Source organism: Pelophylax lessonae, assembly GCF_965119305.1.
Source record: "Pelophylax lessonae genome assembly, chromosome: 1".
Lineage (NCBI taxonomy): Eukaryota > Metazoa > Chordata > Amphibia > Anura > Ranidae > Pelophylax > Pelophylax lessonae.
The window spans coordinates 687,765,203-687,788,018 of record NC_138768.1 but is presented as its reverse complement, the minus strand read 5'-3'; the positions used below and the strand labels follow the sequence as shown (position 1 = coordinate 687,788,018).

General features: G+C 47.9%; 1 protein-coding gene across 1 annotated transcript in view; it reads right to left on the bottom strand.

Annotated features, from left to right (window-relative positions):
• The window catches only part of TMA16 (translation machinery associated 16 homolog), a gene marked incomplete at its 5' end in the record, with an annotated part of 113,646 nt that overhangs the window by 49,242 nt on the left and 41,588 nt on the right, over positions 1-22,816 (bottom strand). The window lies entirely within an intron of this gene.

Here is a 22,816-nt window from a genome sequence, read left to right as displayed (position 1 = left end):
CGACATTGCGGCGGACAGATTGGACCCTTGACTGACATTTTTGACACTTTTGGGGTTACCAGTGACATTACTACAGTAATCAGTGCTATGCGCGCGCGCGGGGGGGGGGGGGTGGGTCCGTGACCGAGCGGGAGCGCGTACCCCTACGTCAGTTTGCCTGTGAGGGGCTGACTGCCGACGTAAATAGTCGTGCGGCAGTCGGTAAGTGGTTAAGTATTTTTTTTGTACATGCTTGTATTTGAAACTGAAAAATGTCTTACTAGATTGGCTAAAGAACTGTGGCGAATTCAGTGGTAAATATAAACTAACACTACTTTATATGGAATGAGAGATTATTTTTAAACCTATTCAGTGCAAAATAATAGTTTCTCTTAAAAACGTACCCCTTTACCTATTGATACCGATAACGGTTTCCATTTTATGGCTCATTCACATAACAATGATAGGATGACGGGTCACGCAACATGATGCACAGAAAATTGGCCAGATATACAGGTCCTATCCAGAACATCCATCCTAAACAGGGGTATGTGTGCCTCTGCTCTTGCTCAAAGCTACCTTTATTTCCCTTCTTTCCCACCACACTTCACCAGAAGAATCCAGCGCTGGAAAAAACAAACAAACAAACAAACAAACGTGTGCCAAAACACGTTCTGTCAGGGAACTTCCCACAAGAGAGCTGGATCTGCCGCCTACACTAATGCAGCGACACCCAGTAGCCTATTTAAACCAGCCTGCTCCAGCCATTAGTTGCTGGATGATCTTCAGCTTCCTGTTTACTTGGATTATCTGTTACCAACCCGGCTTGTCTCATCTGTCTTGTCTCTCCTCCTGGCTCCGACCACCGGCTTGTTTACCTACTCTGCTCCAGTCTGCTGTTCCCGTGTATGATCCCTAGCTTGCTCCTTCAGACTCCTCTACTGCTTGATGAACTGTGTCTGATCCCTTGGCTTGACCTTGACCTCGCTCTTGTCGCACACCTGGCTACCTCCTCCGGTCACCTTCAAGGCAACCTGCATTTCAGCAAGCACTGCGTGTCTACTACTGCAGTCACCTCTTCACCGGAGCTTGCCGCAGCCGGCGACCCCTGTTCATTTGGGCACAGCATTCCGTCTCCACCTCCAGGGGTGCCTTGCACTTAGCCACAAGGGAAGCTCTCTCAGCACCTCGGCCTCTGATCAGGTACGTGATACGTTCACATCAGTGAGAATAAAGCTATGAAAAGGGATTCCAATCCACAGGATCCTTAAACACTGGAATGCTCCCAATAAAAACCATCAGTGGCTGGACCTTCAATGATAATAGTCTGCTTTTTGGTAAGTTCCTTCTCAATGGGATATTTCTGAGCAAAATGCTTGGCAGAAGCAATAGCTTGTCTGGATTAGGTCAGTCACCATACAAAACCGGTTGCAATAAAAAAATGCACTGCAAATGTTTTTACAGGTTAGGGACTCTCAAGGGAATCCAAACCAATAAAATGAATGCAAATGTAGACTGCTCAAAGTCAAGAAATGTGTATATTACATCAATAAACACTGACTGGTATCCTTAAGCTTGAGAGTTATGTCAGCTAAAGTAGCAGAAGCTGAAGGAAATCCAGGAGAGATTCTTCGGGAGAGAAGTAGAAATACAGTTGTGTTCCCTACGTTCTGAACCCATTAACATGGCAGAGGATTTGCTCATAATGGAGGAGGAAGCCACTTCTGAGGGACCTAAAGAAAACTCCAAGGAAAGTTAACTGCCAGGGTACAGTGATCCAGGCCATCCATGTCAGGGCATCTAGGACACTACAGGTTACCCCAAAGCGGTTAGTGGGTCACGAAATGGAAAGGTCCTTGCACTTATGCTCATGTGACTGCCTTGATTGGCTGTCACGGCGATCACATGATCGGAAGCTTTCCATTAGCCGCTGGTAACTGTGCCAGAAGCATGCAGGGAGCGCGCTCTTGGCACCGCTGTTTCTGCTAAATGGTACGCAAATATGCGGTTGCTCTGCGCAAAGGCCCATCCGCCGAGAGGCTGCAGATTTGTGCACTGTCAGAGCCTAAGGGTTACATTTTTTTTTTTTTTTGGACACTGTACCTTTATTTTTTTTTTAACTGAACTTTATTGCTATCACATGAATGAAAAACATCCCTTGGGATAGTATGGGCTGTGACAGTTCCTCTTTATGGAGAGATCTGTAATCTTATTAGACCCCATAACTCTCTCCTGGCCTCCAGAGCATCTAATCATACTAAAATCGGATTTTTGTAAGATCTTACCGTAAAATCCTTTTCTCTTAAGCTCATTGACAGACGTAGTCTTCTTGATTCACAAGAACTGGGTTATGCTGCCCTCTACAGGAGTAGGACTAGGCAGAAAGAAAAAACGTTCTGGCTCCACCCTAGGGGCAGTCCCAGAGGGTATATCCTCTTCCTGTCTGCTACAGAGAATCAGTTCTGTCCCAAAGCAGCAACAGAGAATTTAACCCAACCCAACTCAATGATAGAGGGGCGGGTACTACGTCTGTCAATGAGCTTAAGAGAAAAGGATTTTACGGTAAGATCTTACAAAAATCCGATTTTCTCTGTCGCTCATTGACAGACGTAGTCTTCTTGATTCACAAGAACTGGGACGTCCAGAAGCAGTGCCACAAATGAGGGGTGGGATTGACCGAAATCAAAATCCAAACTAGAAGGCCCAACCGGAGCCAACCAGAAGTATCAAAGGACTCATCGAGTAAACAGATGAGACCTACCCCACAAATCCTCGAGGTAGACCAACAGTCTCCTCAAACAGTGGCCTGCAGGAACCTTGCGGCCAGAAGAGGCATCTGACGATGCCATCACATAAACCTTATACAATATTGTAAAGGTATGAACCGACGACTAAACAGTCGCCTTGAAAAACCTGAACCACTGACGCCTGATGGCGGAGGGTCCAGGAAACTCTAAGCGCCCGAGTAGAATGCGCCTTAACAGGGAACGGGGGATCCCGACCCTTAGATAAAATAAGCCTATACCACCGTCTGTCTGATCCATCTAAAGATGGTCGCAGCAGAACAGGCAACCCCTTCTTAGGGCCATCCGTGATCACAAACTGTGAATCCGTCTTACAAATTGAATCCGTAGTATTCAAATATATCCTGATCGCCCGAACTACATCCAAGGAATGCCATGCAAATTCTCGAGGATGATTGGGCTAAGGACATAGGAAGGACAATACACTGTCCTCATTCAATGAAACTTTGAAACCACCTTAGGAAGGAAGGATGGATTCGGATGAAGAACAACCTTATCCCTATGAACCACCAGATCTGGGGAACAACAGGATAATGCAGCCAGTTCTGACACCCTGCGTGCAGAAGTGATAGCCACCAAGAAGACCACCTTCTGGGATAAAGTAAGCAAGGGAATCTCCCTGATATTTTCAAAGGGAGGTGTCTGAAGAACCGACAGCACCAAATTAAGATCCCAGGATGGTAACGGCGCGTGCACTGGCGGAGCCAGGTGTCGCACCCCCTGGATGAAATTCCGCACCAAGGAATGAGTAGACAAAGGCTTCTGAAAGAAGATAGCAAATGCTGAAACCAGACCCTTGATAACACTCAAGGCCAGCTTCTGCTCAACTCCCTGTTGCAGAAAAGCCAATATTCGGGCTACCGAATAAAGATGTAGATGGAACCCAAGGGATTCACACCACACAATATAAGACTTCCATGTACGATGATAAATCTTTCTGGAAGTCGCTTTCCTTGTTTTAACTAGAGTAGGAATAACTGAAGCTGACAATCCCTTGTCCTTCAGCACCTGGGTCTCAATAACCAGGCCGTTTAAAACCAGCGATCGTAAAGCAGGATGGAAGATCGGTCCCTGAGACAGTAGATCCTCCCTGAGAGGAAGTCTCCACGGGACGTCCGCCACCAGTCTGACCAAGTCGGCGTATCAAGCTCGACGAGGCCAGTCCGGAGCTGCCAGGATTACTGGACTTCCTTCCTCCTCTATCCTGCGAAGAAGTCTTGGCAGTAACCCAAGAGGAGGGAAGGCATACATTAGCTGGTATTGCCCCCCACGGGGTGACCAGTGCGTCTGCGGTCTCTGCTAGAGGATCGCGAGAGCGAGCCACGAATCTCTGTACTTTTCTTGTTGAATCGTGATGCCAACAGATCCACATCCGGGGTGCCCCAACGTAGGCACAACTGGTGGAAAACTTCTGGATGGAGGGACCATTCCCCCTGATCCGGAGTGTGACGGCTGAGATAATCTGCCTGCCAATTTTCCACCCCCGGAATGAACACCGCAGAGATAGCTGGAACAAATCGTTCCGCCCAGCGAAGAATGCAAGCCACTTCTTTGGCCGCTCGGACACTCTTGGTGCCCCCCTGGTGATTGACATAAGCCACGGCCGTGGCGTTGTCCAACTGGATCCGAACCGGGCTGCCCTGGAGCTGCTCGGTCCAGTGAATCAGACAAAGTCTGATCGCTCTCAGTTCCAATACATTTATCGGTAACCTGGATTCTTCCGGGGACCAAAGTCCCTGAACGGATAACTGACCGAGAATTCCTCCCCATCCGGATAGGCTGGCATCCGTGGTCACTATCGTCCAATATATTGGCAGAAATGACTTTCCCTGGCTGAGCATCGGAGACCGAAGCCACCAGACCAGAGACTCTCTGGTCTGTTTGCTCAATTGGATCCGATAGTCCAGGGACTCCGGATTCCGATTCCATCTGAGAAGAATCTCTTGCTGAAGAATTCGGGTATGGGACTGGGCAAATGGGACTGCTTCGAAGGAAGCCACCATCAACCCCAGAACCCTCATGCAAGTCCGAAGGGAAGACCAGCTGTTGGATAGTAACAACTGGACTGCTGATTGAATCTTTCGGAGTTTCCCTACCGGAAGGAAAACTCTTGTCCTGACTGTGTCTAGAATTAGACCCAGATATTCGAGCCTCTGGGTGGGAACCAGAAATGACTTTTGCTGGTTCACCAGCCACCCGAATTCCTGTAAAGAAATTATAGTAATTTCTATGTTTTGTAGCAGGGTCTGAGGAGACTCTGCATGAAGCAGGAGATCGTCTAGGTAACCTAGAATCGATATGCCTCTTTGGCGCAGTAGTGCCAACATTGGGGCCAACACCTTCGTGAAGACCCGAGGAGCCGTGGCGAAACCGAAAGGTAACGCCACAAACTGATAGTGGTTCTCTTCTACGGAAAAGCGTAGAAACCGCTGATATCCTGCGAAAAATGGGAATGTGAAGATAGGCGTCCTTGATGTCTATGGACGCTAGGACATCCCCTGGATGCAGGAAGGCTGCTACTGTGCGAATGGATTCCATCTTGAATTTCCTTATGTCGAGAAAGGAATTGAGTGCCCTTAAGTCCAGAATTGGACGCACTTTGCCCTCTTTCCTGGGTATTGTAAATAGGTTTGAATAAAACCCTTGAAAACGTTCTGTCCAAGGAACGTGGACTACCACTCCTTGTTGTAGTAAATCCGTGACTGCTCTCCGCAGATCTTCTAAACGATCCGGGGATAGTCTGATATTGGAAGGGAAGAATCGCGCCGGTGGGAGAGATCGAAACTCGATCTTGTACCCTGACCTTATGACTTCGCAAACCCACTTGTCCGGGATTCTGGAAAGCCATGGATCCGGGAACCGGCGAAGACGTCCCCCCACCCCAATTATGGGTGGGGGCGCACCTTCAGGCTTTGGACGATTTATCTTCAGGTCTGGAGGGGGCGGGCTTTTGCTTGCCCGACCAACGTCCCCTGAAGCCTCCTGAAGGAGCTTTGGAGGACTTAATTTTTTCACCCGCGGGACGAAAAAACTTTTTTGTGAGCAGAGAAAGAAGGCCCTCGTCTTTGACGAGTTCCTTTACCCTTAACATCTTGCGGTAAAAAGGTGCTCTTTCCACCCGTGAGATCCTTAATGATCTCATCTAAGTTGGCTCCAAATAGACGCTCTCCTAAAAAGGGGATATTAGCTAATGCTTTTTTGGAACCTTGGTCGGCTAACCAACCTTTTAGCCACAGTGTACGCCTGAGAACCACTGCTGAAACTGATGCTCGCGCCAATAATGGAGTGGCGTCTAACGCCGCATCACACACAAACTGTAACCCCTGTATCATTTGTTCCAACAAATCTGATACCGCCTGAGGGACCTCTTCTAAGTCCCGGCGTAACCACTTGGTCCATTCAGTTACAGTCTGCGAAACCAGACCAATAGCAATTATTGGTCTGAAAGCTGATCCAATCAAGGAAAACAAGGTGCGAGACATAGCTTCTATCTTGCGATCCACTGGATCTTTAAAAGACGGAGCGTCTTCTAAAGGAATAACCGTGGCTTTATTCAATCTAGCAATTGGTGAATCCACCCCAGGTGGTTCTGTCCATTTCTTAATGAGGGTTTCCTCAACGGATAACGCCAGTTAATGCGTTTAGAAATAGCAGAGGTGCGTTTTGGCAGACTCCCATTCCTCTTTGATTGGATTGCCAAAAACATTTGGGCAATGGAAAAACCTTCGCCATTTTCATGCGTTTTTTAGTCCCAAAAGGGATTACAGTTTCAGCTATTTCCGACGGAATACCCTGTAATCTTAAGGTTTCTTGAACAGATACAATGAGTGCGTTTACCAACGCTTCCTCTCGGGCAATGGCTGATGCCGAAACATCCTCCTCACTGTCTGAAGAGACAGTACCCGAGACACCAATCCCAGATGAAGTACCTGCAACTGCAGAAATAGGCTCAGAGTCTGAATCCGAGGTTTCAGATAATAAGGGGTTAGGCGGGGGTCGCTTTCTTGCGCCCTGTCAATGACAAGCCACTTCCACCCGGGACACAAAAGTTTCCATAATAGCTGACAATGATTCAACCATCAGTGGGGTGCTGGAGGATCCTGCAGACACCTCGAGGGGATCCGGTGGAGATACATGAGTGGCAGGGTCCATGTTAATTCAGGACACCTCTGCCAGAAAAAACAAAAAACTTTCTTTTTTTTTTTTTTTTTATGTGTCTCCCCCTAGCGCAATAGCGCCCCTCAGAGTACCTGCTTCTCGATCCCCACAGAGAGAGAGAGGGACCCCCAAGGCTCACCACCCGATGCAGAGAAGTTTCCAACCAACTGCAGTCAGCGTATGTCTTTTACAGACTGGAAAGAGCTGTGTTCGTTTTCCCGGGTAGAAGGACGTGGCTCCGCCCCCTGTGTACGCCTTCCGGCGTTCCCAGCTCTCCACGAGGTAGCTGGGCTCATCAAACATGGCCGCCCCCATACAGGAGACAATAGACTCCAAAAAACATGGCGGCCGGCGTGACCTGAGGACATACATGCACCTGGTCTACGGCAAAATGGCGGCGGACCGCCGAAATCGTTTTTCCCAGCAAATCCACCTGCATCTCTGCTAAGTGGCGGTTTATCGATCTGCAGGAGGTACACTACAATTAAGGTAGGATTATACCTCCTATGTCTGCTGTAATACTACAGTCTGCTGGGTAGAGTGTTAGCTCTCAAACCAAGTCCACTTCCCACCAAACACATGCTGTATTTACAAGGGGGACTTTTAGTGTCAGACAGATACTGACCATGTATGGAGGGGCCCATAATTCATACTGCCTCATAACAAGGAAAAAAGGGAACGTTTACTCACCATACCGAACCGACAGGCACCCTCTCTTCACAATACCCTCTCCACCGGGGTGGGGGGTTGTGGACCACTCCGGACGCCTCGACTCTGTGGTTCCTGGCGTCCAAGCGAGACTTTTAACTCGCAAGGTCAGTCCCTCCAATGGGACTCCGTCGCGGCCGACCCAGCGCGGAGCTCTGGTCTGCACGCGCTCATAGGCAGAAACCGGGGTGACCACTGGATCTCAACATCCAGCCCGTTGCCCGGCCCCGCATACTTACTTGAATGTGTCGCGGCCGACCAAGCGCAATGCAATGGTCTGCGCGCGCTCGTAGGCCGGCTGGGGTGACCACTAGTGTCGCCCAGTCCGGCGTTTTTGCTTGAAGATCTCACAGGAAAAAAACACTGGAGAAAACTACCTAAAAAATATTTTTTCTAAAGAAAAAATCTTGCCAGGACCAAAAAGATCCCAGCAAGGAACTTAGGTCCTTACTCCTGACTAGACAGAAAAAAACTGATTCTCTGTAGCAGACAGGAAGAGGATATACCCTCTGGGACTGCCCCTAGGGTGGAGCCAGAACGTTTTTTCTTTCTGCCTAGTCCTACTCCTGTAGAGGGCAGCATAACCCAGTTCTTGTGAATCAAGAAGACTACGTCTGTCAATGAGCGACAGAGAAAAATGGTTTGATCAGATATGTTGCATGTAAACATACAAACCAAAACCAGGAGTGACAAAATCCTCATCGCTTCTGGTCACATTGCTACCGGGTCGCTTGGCAAAAGGTAGTGGGCGTCAGTGGAAGGACCCCTTTTTGCAACCTGTAAAAGTGATTAGGCGGCTGTATAGCCGCTTGGATTACTTTTACATTGTATAAGGAGTCGCTGGCTAAAAAAATTATACCTGGATCATGGCTGAAGCCATGACCCAGATATCACCACTCCCATCCCAAGACATACAGGTATGTCCTAAGGAGGGAAAGTTAATGAATGGTTAATAAAACTTTTTGTCATGGAGATTATGCTAATTATAATGACAGAATGCATAATATATGTAATTTTTATTTGGGTCAGAGTTTAGACTTTTTATATGGAAAGATGCTTCATAAATAATAAAAAAAAAAAAAAGACAAAAAGTCAATATGAAATTCTATTATGTTGGGCTATTTTCACCTTGGAGGACAAGAATGTTACTCTTTCTCTTCTTTCACTCCTCTATTCAAATTGTTGGGAAGCCAATGTGACTGCATGACAAATACATGAGAAATGGGATTGTCATGCATGGCAAATAAATGAACAATGGGATTTTTGTACTTACCGTAAAATTCATTTCTCTGAGTTCGACGGACACAGCACTCCATAAATCAGGACTAGGCAGAACAAAAAACACCTGGCTTCGCACATGGGCAGACCTCAGCTTGGTATATACCCCCCCCCCCCCCCCCCCTGCTCTAGGCAATTAGTTTAGTGGCAAGCAGTATTAGAAGTAACAGAACTCCATAGAGGGGTGGGTGCTGTGTCCATCAAACTCATAAAAATGGATTTTACAGGTAGTACGAAAATCACATTTTAGGTTTCGTTCATCGACGGACACAGCGCTCTATAAATCATAACTACTGGGACGTCTAAAAACAGTGTCAAAAGGAAATTACGGGGTGGGGAAAATAAACCCAAGACTAAACATAAGAGCCCTTAACCAAAACACAGGAGCCCCGCCTGAAAAATAAAAGTTTAAAGAAAAACACGACTCAAGAGGGAACAGCCCCTCAAACAGCAGCCTGCAAAACTTTACGGCCAAAAGAAAAAGCATCCGCAGATACCAAACTATCTTTAACTACAAAAAGAGAGTCTTACCCCCAAAAGGACTCAGTAGCTGCCAGATACACTTGAATGGCATGAACCACATCCAAGGTATGCAAAGCAAACTCCTTGGGATGAGCCGACTTGGGACACAAGGAAGACAACACAATGCTCTCATTCAAATGGAAGTCAAATGGAGACAAATTTGGGCAGGAATGATGGACAGGGACAAAGAACCACTTTATCCCTAAGGACCACTAAATAGGGACTGCGACAGGATAATGCCGTCAATGAGGGCCGAGGTAATAGCCACCAAGAACATCACCTTCTGGGATAATGTAAGCAAGGGAATCTCCTGTGTATATATATATATATATATATATATATATAGGTTTCTGGAGAACTGAAAGTACTAAATATAAATCCCATGGCAAAAGAGACCTCACAGGTGGACCCACATGTCGAACCCCCCTGAATGAAGGAACGAACTAAAGAGTGCGTGGCTAAGGTTTACTGAAAGAAGATTGCCAGGGCAGACACCTGGCCCTTGATAATCTGAGCCACAGAAAAGGATCGAGGATGAGCGTCAATCGACTCACACCAAGAAATGTACACTTTCCACGTACGATGGTATATCTTGCTGGAAGACAACTTCTTTGCCTTTACCATTGTAGGGATCATTGATCCAGACAGACCTCTATCCCTCAGTACCTGGCTTTCAAAAGCTAAGCCATTAAAAACCAGCGACTGTAAAGCAGGATGGTAGATCAGCCCTTGTGACAACTGGTCTTCTCTGAGAGGAAGCCCCCAAGGGACGTTTATGGCCACCAGACTGATTGGAAGATCCTCGCCCTTGATTCCTCGCAGGAATTGTGGAAGAAACCTGAGCCAAGCACGATACTGGCCTTACTGTGGCCCTTGGATGCCCTTGGATCCTCTGCCTACAAAGTCTGCCAGAGGAACCTCAATATCCTCCTGTGGAGCCGAACCTGCTAAAGGAGCTGCATGTAGGACTATGCAAACAGAACTGTCTTGAAGGTGGATACCATCATACTCGAACTTGTATGCAAAATGGGAGAGAGAACTATCTGTGTGACAGCAGCCGGTAAATCACGGCCTGTGGTTCCTGAAGTTTGTCCAGAGGAAGGACCACCCTGGTCAGAATTAGAATCAGACCTAGGCAAATCAATTCCTTAGATAGGGATAGGGTGGACCTTTAGGTAGTTCAGACATCACTTGAACTCTTGCAGGAATTAATTCTGCACAAGGAGACTCAGGACCTAAAAAAACCTGAAAAGCACAACCTTTAGCCCCCTTTCTGGGTACCCCTAAAAGAATAATTTAGTGGATCCCCTTGACGCTCATGAAGGAGGTCAAGGAGGCCAGAAACCAGCGAAGATGTCCCCCTACCCCAATAATGGGTGAAGGGGGCTTCTCTGCAGGTCCGGAGAAGCTAGTTCTAGGTTTACCAGACCAAGGATGCTTGGAACCTCCCGGGGAAGATTTCAAAGATCTATTTCTCTTATTCGCCGTCCCAGAAGCACAAAATAATTTTGTGCTGAGAAGGTGGGCCCCCATCTGAAAAGAGGCCCCTTCCCTTTCCTAGACTATGGCAGGAAAGTATCCCCCCCCCCCGTGATGCCCTTAATGATGTCATTCAGGGTGGACCCAAACAGGCAATCGCCTTGAAAGGGCAGATCAATGAGAGCTTTCTTAGAGGCTTTGTCTGCAGACCAATTCGTAAGCCACAGCAGGCGTCTAATCACCGCCGCTGAAACAACGTTTGGACAGCACAGGAGCTGTATCCAAAGCTGCATCACAAATAAACTGCAGCCCATGGACCAACTGGTCCACTAAATCAACATAGGCAGCGGGGACCTGCTCACCCCCCAGGCCCTGGCGCAAAAGCTTGGCCCATTCAGTTAGGGTTTGAGACACCAGGGCTGAGGCAAAGACTGGCCGCAATGTTGAACCAGCCATAGTAAACATGCTACGTGCCAAAGCCTCTGCTTTCCTGTCAGCCGGGTCCTTAAAGGACGGGGATTCCTCAACTGAGATCATGGTAGCTTTTTTCAACCTGGAAAGAGGAGGGTCCATCCACTGGTGGACTAGTCCACTTTTTTAAAAGTGACTCCTCAAAAGGGTAACATACAGCAAAACGTTTGGGGACAATAAAGGGTAGTTTTGGTTGTTCCCATTACAGGAAAACCTGTCAAAATAAGGCACATAAGAAAACACCTTTGGAGTGCGAGGTGACTTATGCGTACCAAATGACGCAGCCACGTCCATGGCTACATCAGCCGCACCCTCCATCTTTAGTCTCACACACTGCAGTGATAAGTGCGTCTACCAGCGCTTTTTAATTCACTGCTGTGACCATTGAGGAATCATCTTCACTATCGGATGATCTGGGGGTGTGATATTAGGCCCCCCTGGACGGGCCACGTCCGGGCGGCATCAGGCTCAGAATCAGATGAGACAGACTGAGCAAGGAAAGGCGGGGGAATCTTCCTTCTGGGCCTTTGCCCACACGCCACTTCCACCCAGGACACTAAGAACTGCAGAACCATTGTCAGTGCAACCATGGGAAGCTGGGGTTTCCGAGGTACCTGCCACCTCCATGAGTACCTATGAGCTCAGAGTACCTATCAGCAGAGAGAGAGATAACAGGGACCCCCAAAGACTCCCCATACCGATCAGAGGAGTGCCGAGAATTCAGACCCCAGCATCACCATGGACGCCATTCTCAGTTCATATGTCCTGGGCACAGGAAGAGGAAACTGAGAAGTAAGAGGAAACTGAGAAGTAAGAGGAAACTGAGAAGTAAGAGGAAACTGAGAAGTAAGAGGAAACTGAGAAGGAAGAGGAGGAGCTGCGGCATCCCCACGAGGCTTCGGCCGTCTCCAGCGTCTCTCGAACTAGGGGAAAATGGCCCCGTGACATTGGGCTACACAAACATGGCCACCAACCAGAGACCAGCCAGATTAAGCAGAAGTTGCCCAAAAAGTTAGAGGGGCTTTAAAACTAGGGGATTGGGGGAGGGGGGTACAGATGTAGAATTAACCAGCGGGGAGCAAGTTTCAGCGGGCATTAATAGTGGCATTAGCGGTAGGGTGTCCAGAGATCCTAAACCCAAGGAAGGTAGGTGCATACGAACGAGGATATAGTATGCAACTGGACAAAATTACGAGGTTTGTATGCCAATGCTAGAAAAGTATGGCCAATGCTATGAGGAGGATTTTCATTTTGTGGGAATTTCAGAGACTTGGTTTGACAGCTCTCATGATTGGCTGGCGACCAATCAGAAGTATTCCCTATATCGCAGAGATAGAGAAGGTGAAAAAGAGCGAGGGGTATGCCTGTATATCAAGAACAATGTGCAGGTAAATATGAGGGACGATATCACGCATGGAACTAAGGAGGAGGCAGAATCCCTATGGGTAGAACTACGGCACTATGGGGAAAATAGAATTTTTGTAAGAACTTACCGTAAAATAATTTTTTCTGAGTCCTCTGACAGTCGCAGCCCTTCCAAGTATTCTTCACTATTGGGTAATGGCGCCATCTGCAGGAGCAAGCTAGGTAGTGAAAACTTCATTAAAAGCTTTTACTTAGACACACCTTAGGGGCTGTCCCTCTAGACATTACCCTCAGACACTCAGAGCTACTATTCAGTTTCGTAGCAAGCAGTACAGGAAAACAACTAACCCCAAATTAGAGGGGCGGGGGCTGCGACTGTCAGAGGACTCAGAGAAAAGAATTTTACGGTAAGTTCTTACAAAAATTCTATTTTCTCTTATGTCCTCCGACAGTCGCAGCCCTTCCAAGTATTCTTCACTACATAGATGTCCCAAAGCAGTGCAGATGTGAGGGGTGGGAAGAGACGCAACCAACAAATACGGCAACGTGTCAACAGGGCCAGAAAAAAATTGAGCCAAACAGGGTAACAGAAACTCAACAGGAGCCAACACCAGAACAAAATTTCACCACAGGAAGAGAAAAAAAAACATGTCTCTTCATAAAACCGCAGCGTGTAAAACTTTGCGGCCAAAGGAAACATCCGAGGATGCTATGACGTCAATCTTGTAGAATTTTGTAAAAGTGTGTACAGACGACCAGGTCGCTGCTTTGCACACTTGAGCCACAGAAGCCTGATGGCGAAAAGCCCAAGAGGCACTCACAGCTCTAGTAGAATGTGCCCTCACAGGGAAAGGAGGCATCTGACCCTTGAGTGAATAGGCCTGAACAATAGTCTGTCTGATCCATTTAGAAATGGTTGCAGCCATACCCTTCCGAGGTCCCTCAGGAAGGACAAACAGGGAATCAGACTTCCGAAAAGATTCTGTGGCCGACAGGTAATCCCTGATCGCCCGGACCACATCCAGGGAATGCAAGACAAATTCCTTAGGATGCTTGGGCTTCGCACAAAGCGAAGGCAAAATATTATCCTCATTAAGGTGGTAGGCCGACACCACCTTAGGTCACAGAACAACCATATCCCGATGAATGACCAGATAAGGCGAACGGCAGGACAGAGCCGCCAATTCAGACACTCTGCGAGCTTTCTGGGACAAAACAGGCAGAGGTATTTCTCGGAAATTCTCAAAAGGAGGTAGTTGCAAAATGGGCAAAACCATGTTCAAATCCCACGGAGGCAAAGGGGCCCTCTGCGGGGGAGCGAGAGGACTGACCACCTGAATAAAGGTGCGAATCAAGGAGTTAGTCGCCGAGGGACGCTGGAAGAAAATGGCCAAGGCCGACACCTGACCTTTAATCGTGCCCAACGCCAAACATTGTTCCACACCTTTCTGCAAGAAAGCCAAAACCCTTGCCACCAAAAAAGAGCAAGGATGCAACCCTTGAGACTCACACCAGGCAATGTACGCCTTCCAGGTACGATGCTAAATCATCCTGGAGGTAGCCTTCTGAGCTCTCAGCAAGGTAGGAATAACAGCATCAGAGAGACCTCTGTCTCTCAACACCTGGCCTGCAACCGCCATGCCGTTAAAGCCAGAGACCGTAAAGCAGAGACCGTAAAGCAGGATGGAAGATCGGCCCCTGAGACAGCAGTTCTTCTCTCAGAGGTAGCCGCCAGGAAGGCTCGACGACCATCTTGACGAGGTCTGCGTACCAAGACCGACGAGGCCAGTCTGGGGCCACCAGAATCACTTGTACCTGTTCCAACGCTAACCTGCGGAGGAACCTGGGCAACAGTTGAATCGGGGGAAAGGCGTAAATCAGCTGATACCGGTGCCAAGGCACCACCAACGTGTCCGTGGCGTCTGCCAGAGGATCTGGAGCTCTGGCCACGAACCTTTCCACCTTCTTGTTGAGAGGAGATGCTAACTGATCCACGTCCGGAGTCCCCTACCGGGCACACAGGAGCTGAAACACCTCCGGATGCAGGGACCATTCCCCCTGATCCAAGGACTGACGACTAAGATAGTCCGCCTGCCAGTTCTCCACTCTGGGAATGTGAACAGCAGAGATAGCAGGAACATGTGCCTCGGCCCAAGTCAGGATCTCGGCCACTTTCTTGGCCACCCGGACACTCCTAGTGCCCCCTTGATGATTGATGTAAGCCACAGCCGTGGCATTGTCGGTTTGAACCCGAATCGGGCGACCGTGCAACCGAGTGGCCCAATGTAGCAGGCAAAGTTTTATTGCCCTGAGCTCCAGAACATTTTTCGGCAAGAAGGATTCCTCCGACGACCACGTCCCCTGGGCACAAAGGGTGTCCAGTACTCCACCCCACCTGTTAAGCTGGCATCCGTGGTGATCACCATCCACAACAGGGGCAGAAAGGACTTGTCCTGGTTCAGAGTGGGTGACAGAAGCCACCATGAAAGCTCCGTCCTCATGAGACGGCTCAAACACATCATCCTGTCCAAGGACAGGGGGGATCCCTGTTCCATTTGGCAAGAATCTCTGCTTGCAGAGTCCTTGCGTGAAACTGGGCAAAAGGGATTGCCTCGAAAGCTGAAACCATCAGCCCCAGGGGCCTCATGCAGGTCCGCAGGGAGGAGAGATTGTTGTCCCTGAGGGACCTGATCTCGCCCTGTAAAGTCTGGAGCTTTTCCTCCGGGAGAAAAACCTTTGCATGAGCAGAGTCCAGGACAATTCCCAGATACTGCAGACGTACTGACGGAGTAAGTGATGACTTCTGGAAATTGATGGTCCACCCGAACTCCTGGGGCGGCTGAACCGTTGGATGTAAAGACCCCACCACCGACCGGATGGATTCCATCCGAGACACCTGCACAAAGCGGTTCAGCGACTTGAGGTCTAGGATCGGACGAACCTTGCCCTCTTTCCTGGGCACTGTGAACAGGTTTGAATAAAACCCGCAAAATTTCTCCCGCTTTGGAACCGGGATAATAACGCCATGGGCAAGAAGGTCTTGCACTGCTCCCTGGAGATCCGTTAAGCGATCGGGAGACAGACGGAGATTTGATGGAAAGAACCTGTCTACGGGGCGAGATCGAAATTCGATCTTGTACCCTGAACGAATCAGATTGTGAACCCTTTTGTTCTGAATTAGGGACAGCCAGGGTTCCTGAAAGCAATGGAGACATCCCTCCACCCATGAAAACGGATGAGGGCGTCCATTAATGCGAAGAAAACTGGGCCGCAGCACCGGACTGACCGGCCTTGGGCTTACCAGACCAGGACTTCTGGTTACCGCCAGGGGCTTTGAAGGGCTTCCCTTTTTCCTGTGCCCCTGAGGCACGAAAGGGCCCCCCTGAGGAGCCTTGAAGGAAGGAGCCCACGGGTTGTTCTACCCTTAGCGGATTGGGGCAGGAGGGTACCTCTTACCCCCTGTGAGGCCCTTGACAATCTCATCCAATGATTCACCAAAAAGGCGTTCCCCCAAATAGGGGATATCTGACACTGCCTTTTTGAGGCATGGTCTGTCGATCAGCTCTTTACTCACACCATGCAGCGGAGTGCAACTCCCACCGCAGACAATCGTGTGACCAGAGGAGCCTCGTCCAGGGCCACGTCACACAGGTACACCATGGCCTGAGCCATTTTTTTCGGTGAGCTCAATGAGAGTCGGAGAAACAGACTCCGCCACCAGATTGCGCTTAAAAACCTTAATCCATTCCGTAACCGCCTGAGAAACCAGCACAGAAGCACACACAGGCTTGAGGAGTGAGCCAGCCACCAAGTAAACATGGCGGGAAAGTGACTCCATGCCCCTATCCATCAGGTCTTTAAACACCGGGGAGTCTTCCACGGTCACCATTGTGGATTTATTCAACCTGGAGACAGTGTGCTCCACTTTTGGGGACACCGTCCAGCGATTGGAAACTGTATCCGCAAAGGGGTAACGGCGTTGAATGCGCCTAGGCACCGCCAGCACATGCTTCACACGATGCCATTGTTCATTCACAGTATCGAGAAACTCTTCGGGGCAGGGGAAAACCTAGTATGACTTCTGGGCTTTGCGGGACCCGAAGGAAACCCGCTTACCTGACAGGGTGGGCTCATCATCAATGTTCAAAGTCTCCCTAACAGAGCGAACAAGTGCTTCAGCTAAAGCATGTTCCTGCGCTGCAATGGAGGATGACTCCTACCCGTCTGAGTGTGCGGACAGGGAACCCTCAGGGAGGGCAGTGTCCGTGGCAACCAAATCAGGCTCTGAATCAGAAAACTGAGAGGGCATCGGCCATTTTTGAACATTACCTTGTGACATTCATCAGACCAACTTTGGACGCCAACGTTTCAATGGCTGTAGAAAAGGAAGCTAGGGAAGGTGATCCGGATGTCCCGGATGCACCAACAAGATCTGTGGGGAAATTGTCACCCTGGGACTCCATTTGGCAGATTTACAAAAAAATAAAAAAAGACACTGGCCCTTTAAAACGGCGATTGCAGTCCGCACCGTGAACTCGCACTGCCGCCAGAGACCCCCTTTATATTGCTAAAACAACTGTGCAAGTAAAGTGTCTAAAGTGTCTAAAGAATAATGCCCACAGCAATAAAGACCTCTTATAGTGCTAGAGAGATAAAACAAATAGACTGCTCTCCACGATCCTCTGCAGCAACTGAAAGATGGACGGAGGAAGTGACATCATCCACTAGAGGCCGAACAGCGCCCTGAGCCACACATAAATGGATGACAATAGAAGTAATGTGGAAAATCACAAGGAAAATGGCCGCCGTCCTTACTATGTGGCTGCCCACATCCAAAAAGCACGTTAGCAAAAATGGCTGCTGCCCTCACTTTGATGCAGCCAGGCTTGCCCACACCCAAAATGGTGGCTGAAAAACAGCGCCGACAGTCAGGAGCCCAGGAACCCTGGCCAAGGTAATAGCCCGCCCCCCACCATGCATCGGTGCCGATAGAGCGCCCCTAGAAGAAGCATGAAGGTAGGGACCGTCCTGACCGACCGGGGGGACACCACAGAGACCGCAGCTCTGCCATCCCCATGGAGTGGGCCCACATCACCCCCCCAGATGACTGTCCCAGGGACATGGGAGGTAGCATCACTCACCATACCGCGGGCTCCGCTCCGATATGGGTCATCTCCCACCCTGAGTGGGGGTGCCGTCAGCCAGAGGGGACGCTGCAACACAGAACATTCCAGGGTTGATGTGTCCCGGCAAAGAAAATGTCTCTGCAGGCTCGCCCCCATCCGTCGGGACACCGTCGTGGCGAGGCCTGGGCAGACCACTACCTGCGCACGCTCATAGGCCAGGCTGGGGTACCATAAGGATCTATATTATCCAGTGCGAAGCCCAGCCCGGCTGTCGCTTGTAGTTTTCCAGGAGGATCCCCCTGACTAGCTAGCGATAGTGAGCGAGGAAAATAAAATAAACATTTTTCAAAGAAAAAATAAAAAGACAGACAGGAGTCCCAGCCGGGTTCCTACTCCTGAGCTAGGCAGCAAGAAACTGAATAGTAGCTCTGAGTGTCTGAGGGTAATGTCTAGAGGGACAGCCCCTAAGGTGTGTCTAAGTAAAAGCTTTTAATGTAGTTTTCACTACCTAGCCTGCTCCTGCAGATGGCGCCATTACCCAATAGTGAAGAATACTTGAAGGGCTGCAACTGTCAGAGGACGTAAGAGAAAGTAATTTTGGGCGTATGCTACAGGCCCCCAGACCAGAGGGAGGAGGGGAAGTCAGTCCTCCTATCACAGCTTGGAATGGCAGCAAGGATGGGAAATGTCATTATAATGGGGGATTTTAATTATCCAGATATAGACTGGGCAGAAGGAATCACACATTCTTCCTAAGGCTCGGTAGTTCCTATATGTTTTGCAGGACAATTTCATGAGTCAGATGGTGAACGCACTGCCAATAAACAATGCATTACTAGATTTACTGATTACAAACAATACAGACCTGATCACAGATGTAGAAATACGGGGCAGTTTAGGAAACAGTGACCATAGGTGAATTAGTTTCAGTAGAAGTCATAGAAATAGGAAACACAAGGGTAATACAAGGACACTGAATTCCAAAAGAGCCAATTTCCCTAAACTGCGCTCTTTGCTAGACAATATAAAATGGGATAGAACCCTAGGAACAAAGAAACACGGAGGAAAATGGGAGTGCTTCAAGAACATACTAAATAATAGGATTGGCCAGTGCATTCCAAAGGGGAATAAGTTTAAAAGAGCTAAAATAAACCCTGGGTGACTAAACTCCAACATAAAAATGCATAATAAAAACTAAAGAAAAGGCCTTCAAAAAATACAAGGCTGAGGGGTCATTGGCAGCATTCCAACATTACAAAGAGTCCGATAAGAAATGTAAAGGCAAACAAGGCGGCTAAAATAGAACACGAAAGGCACATAGCGGAAGAGAGTAAAAAAAAAAAAAATGATTCAAGTATTATATATACATATACACAGTACAGACCAAAAGTTTGGACACACCTTCTCATTCGAAGAGTTTTCTTTATTTTCATGACTATGAAAATTGTAGAGTCACACTTCAAGAGGTAGTCACCTGAAATGGTTTTCACTTCACAGGTGTGCCCTGTCAGGTTTAATAAATGTGAGTTCTTGCCTTATAAATGGGGTTGGGACCATCAGTTGTGTTGTGCAGAAGTCAGGTGGATACACAGCTGATAGTCCTACCGAATAGACTGTTCGCTTCTTTTTTCTTGCCATAATACAAATTCTAAGTACAGGAAAATGAGTGGCCATCATTACTTTAAGAAATGAAGGTCAGTCAGTCCGAAAAATTGGGAAAACTTTGAAAGTGTCCCCAAGTGCAGTCACAAAAACCATCAAGCGCTACAAAGAAACTGGCTCGCATGCGGACCGCCCCAGGAAAGGAAGACCAAGAGTCACTTCTGCTGCGGAGGATAAGTTCATCCGAGTCACCAGCCTCAGAAATCGAAGGTTAACAGCAGCTCAGATTAGAGACCAGGTCAATGGCAGATGGAGTTCTAGCAGCAGACACATCTCTAGAACAACTGTTAAGAGGAGACTGTGTGAATCAGGCCTTCATGGTAGAATATCTGCTAGGAAAGCACTGTTAAAGAAAGGCAACAAGCAGAAGAGACTTGTTTGGGCTAAAGAACACAAGGAATGGACATTAGACCAGTGGAAATCTGTGCTTTGGTCTGAGGAGTCCAAATTTGAGATCTTTGGTTCCAACCACCGTGTCTTTGTGCGACGCAGAAAAGGTGAACGGATAGACTCTACATGCCTGGTTCCCCCCGTGAAGCATGGAGGAGGAGGTGTGATGGTGTGGGGGTGCTTTGCTGGTGACACTGTTTGGGATTTATTCAAAATTGAAGGCATACTGAACCAGCATGGCTACCACAGCATCTTGCAGCGGCATGCTATTCCATCCGGTTTGCGTTTAGTTGGACCATCATTCATCATTTATTTTTCAACAGGACAATGACCTCCAAACACACCTCCAGGCTGTGTAAGGGCTATTTGACCAAGAAGGAGAGTGATGGGGTGCTGCGCCAGATGACCTGGCCTCCACAGTCACCGGACCTGAACCCAATCGAGATGGTTTGGGGTGAGCTGGACCGCAGAGTGAAGGCAAAAGGGCCAACAAGTGCTAAGCATCTCTGGGAACTCCTTCAAGACTGTTGGAAGACCATTTCAGGTGACTACCTCTTGAAGTGTGACTCTACAATTTTCATAGTCAGGAAAATAAAGAAAACTCTTTGAATAAGAAGGTGTGTCCAAACTTTTGGTCTGTACTGTATATATATATATATATATATATATATATATATAAAAATAAATAGTAAGAAAGCGAGGCCAGAACACATTGGCCCCATAAATGACGACGAAGGGAATCTGGCCACAAAGGACAGAGAGAAGGCAAAAGTGCTAAATAAATTCTTCTCTTCAGTCTTCACAAAAGAACTGGGGGGCTACACTAACCCAACTTGTAATGTTAAAATAAATAATACACCACAGGAAGCACCCTCATGGTTAACAGAAGACAGACTCAGAACTAAACTTGAAAAACGTAACATAAATAAGTCCCTGTGACCAGATGGCTTACACCCAAGGGTCCTTAAAGAACTCAGCCAGGTGATAGCCAGACCATTGTTCTTAACCACTTAAGCCCCGGAGGATTTGGCTGCTAAAAGACCAGGGGGTTTTTTGCGATTTTTTTACTGTGTGATTTTAACGGACAATTGCGCGGTCGTGCGACGCTGTACCTAAAATGAATTTGACGTCCTTTTTTTCCCACAAACAGAGCTTTCTTTTGGTGGTATTTGATCACCTGTGCAATTTTTTGATCATGTGCTATAAACAAAAAAAAGAGCGTCATTTTTTTTATATGAAATTTCCCCCCCCCCCCCCCCCCAAAAAATGTAAAAAATCAAAATTTTTTAACATTTTAGGCCGATTTGTTTTATGCTACATGTTTGGTAAAAAAAAAAAAAAAAAAAAAAAAAAAAAAAATCGCAAAAAGCGTATTTTGATTGGTTTGCGCAATTTGATTGGTTTGCGCAAAAGTTATCGCGTTTACTAACAAAGGGAAAGATTTTTGTCATTTTTGGTGTTTTTTAACGCGTAATGGCGGCGATCTGCGATTTTTTTTGCGGGACTGCGACATTGCGGCGGACAGATCGGACCCTTGACTGACATTTTTTACACTTTTGGGGTTACCAGTGACATTACTGCAGTAATCAGTGCTATATATATGCACTGTTACTGCAAAAATGACACTGGCAGGGAAGGGGGTTAACTGTATTGAACAGGGAGGGGTTAAGTGTGTCCTAGGGGCGTGATTCTAACTGTATGGGGACATTGCTATTGGTGTAAAAACAAAGATCAACGGTCCTACATAGTAGAACCGTCTGATCTTCATTTTTACACCAGGGAGAATGACGGGCGGCTTGTTTACATAAGCCGCTCCGCCTTTCTCCCTTCACCGGAGCGATCGTAGTGTGACCAGCGGACATCGGGTCCGCCGGTCACATGCACTGACTTGTCAGTGAACGAGCCGCGGCGGGCGCGCGCCCGCCCGCCCGCAATTGGCTCTCAAGTCAGTGACAGGCGAGTGACGTATCCATACGTCACTCTGCCTGGCCGGGGCTGACCGCCGCAGTATATAGTCGTGTGGCAACCGGTTAATTTTTATGGATAGTCTACTGATGGGAATGGTGCCAGCTGATTGGAAAAAAGCCAACAAGGTACCAATATTTAAAAAAGGGCTGAGATATATCCTGGGAACTATAGGCCGGTTAACCGAACATCAGTAGTCTGCAAGATATTTGAGGGGATGATAAGGGACTTTATACAAGACTTTACTACTAATAATACCATTTTCAATACTAATCAGTATGGATTCATGAAGAATCGTTCTTGCCAGACCAATCTATTAACCTTCTACGAAGAAGTAAGCTGCCATCTAGATAAAGTAAGGCCTGTGGATGTGGTGTATCTGGACTATGCAAAAGCATTTGATACAGTTCCCCACAAACGCTTACTGTACAAATTAAGGTACGTAGGTATGGACCATAGGGTGAGTACCTGGATTGAAAACTGGCTCCAAGGGCGAGTCCAGAGGCTGGTGATAAATGTGGAGTACCTAGATTGGTCGAGTGTGGAAAGTGGGGTCCCCCAAGGATCTGTCCTGGGACCAATACTGTTTAATTTATTCATAAACGACCTGAAGGATGGGATGGGCCAATATGTTCTATACAGGACGTGGTAACCTTACAAGCAGACCTGAACAAAATAATAGGGTGGGCAACTACATGGCAGATGAGGTTTAATGTTGAAAAAGGTAATGCACTTGGGTGTCAGAAATACGAATGCAAGTTACTCGCTAGGGGGTGAACCTCTGGGTGAATCTAAGATAGAAAAGAACCTGGGGGTCCTCGTACACAACAGGCTTAGCAAAGGCATGCAATGCCAAGCTGCTGCAAGCAAAGCCAACAGAATACTGGCATGTATAAAAAAGGGATTTAC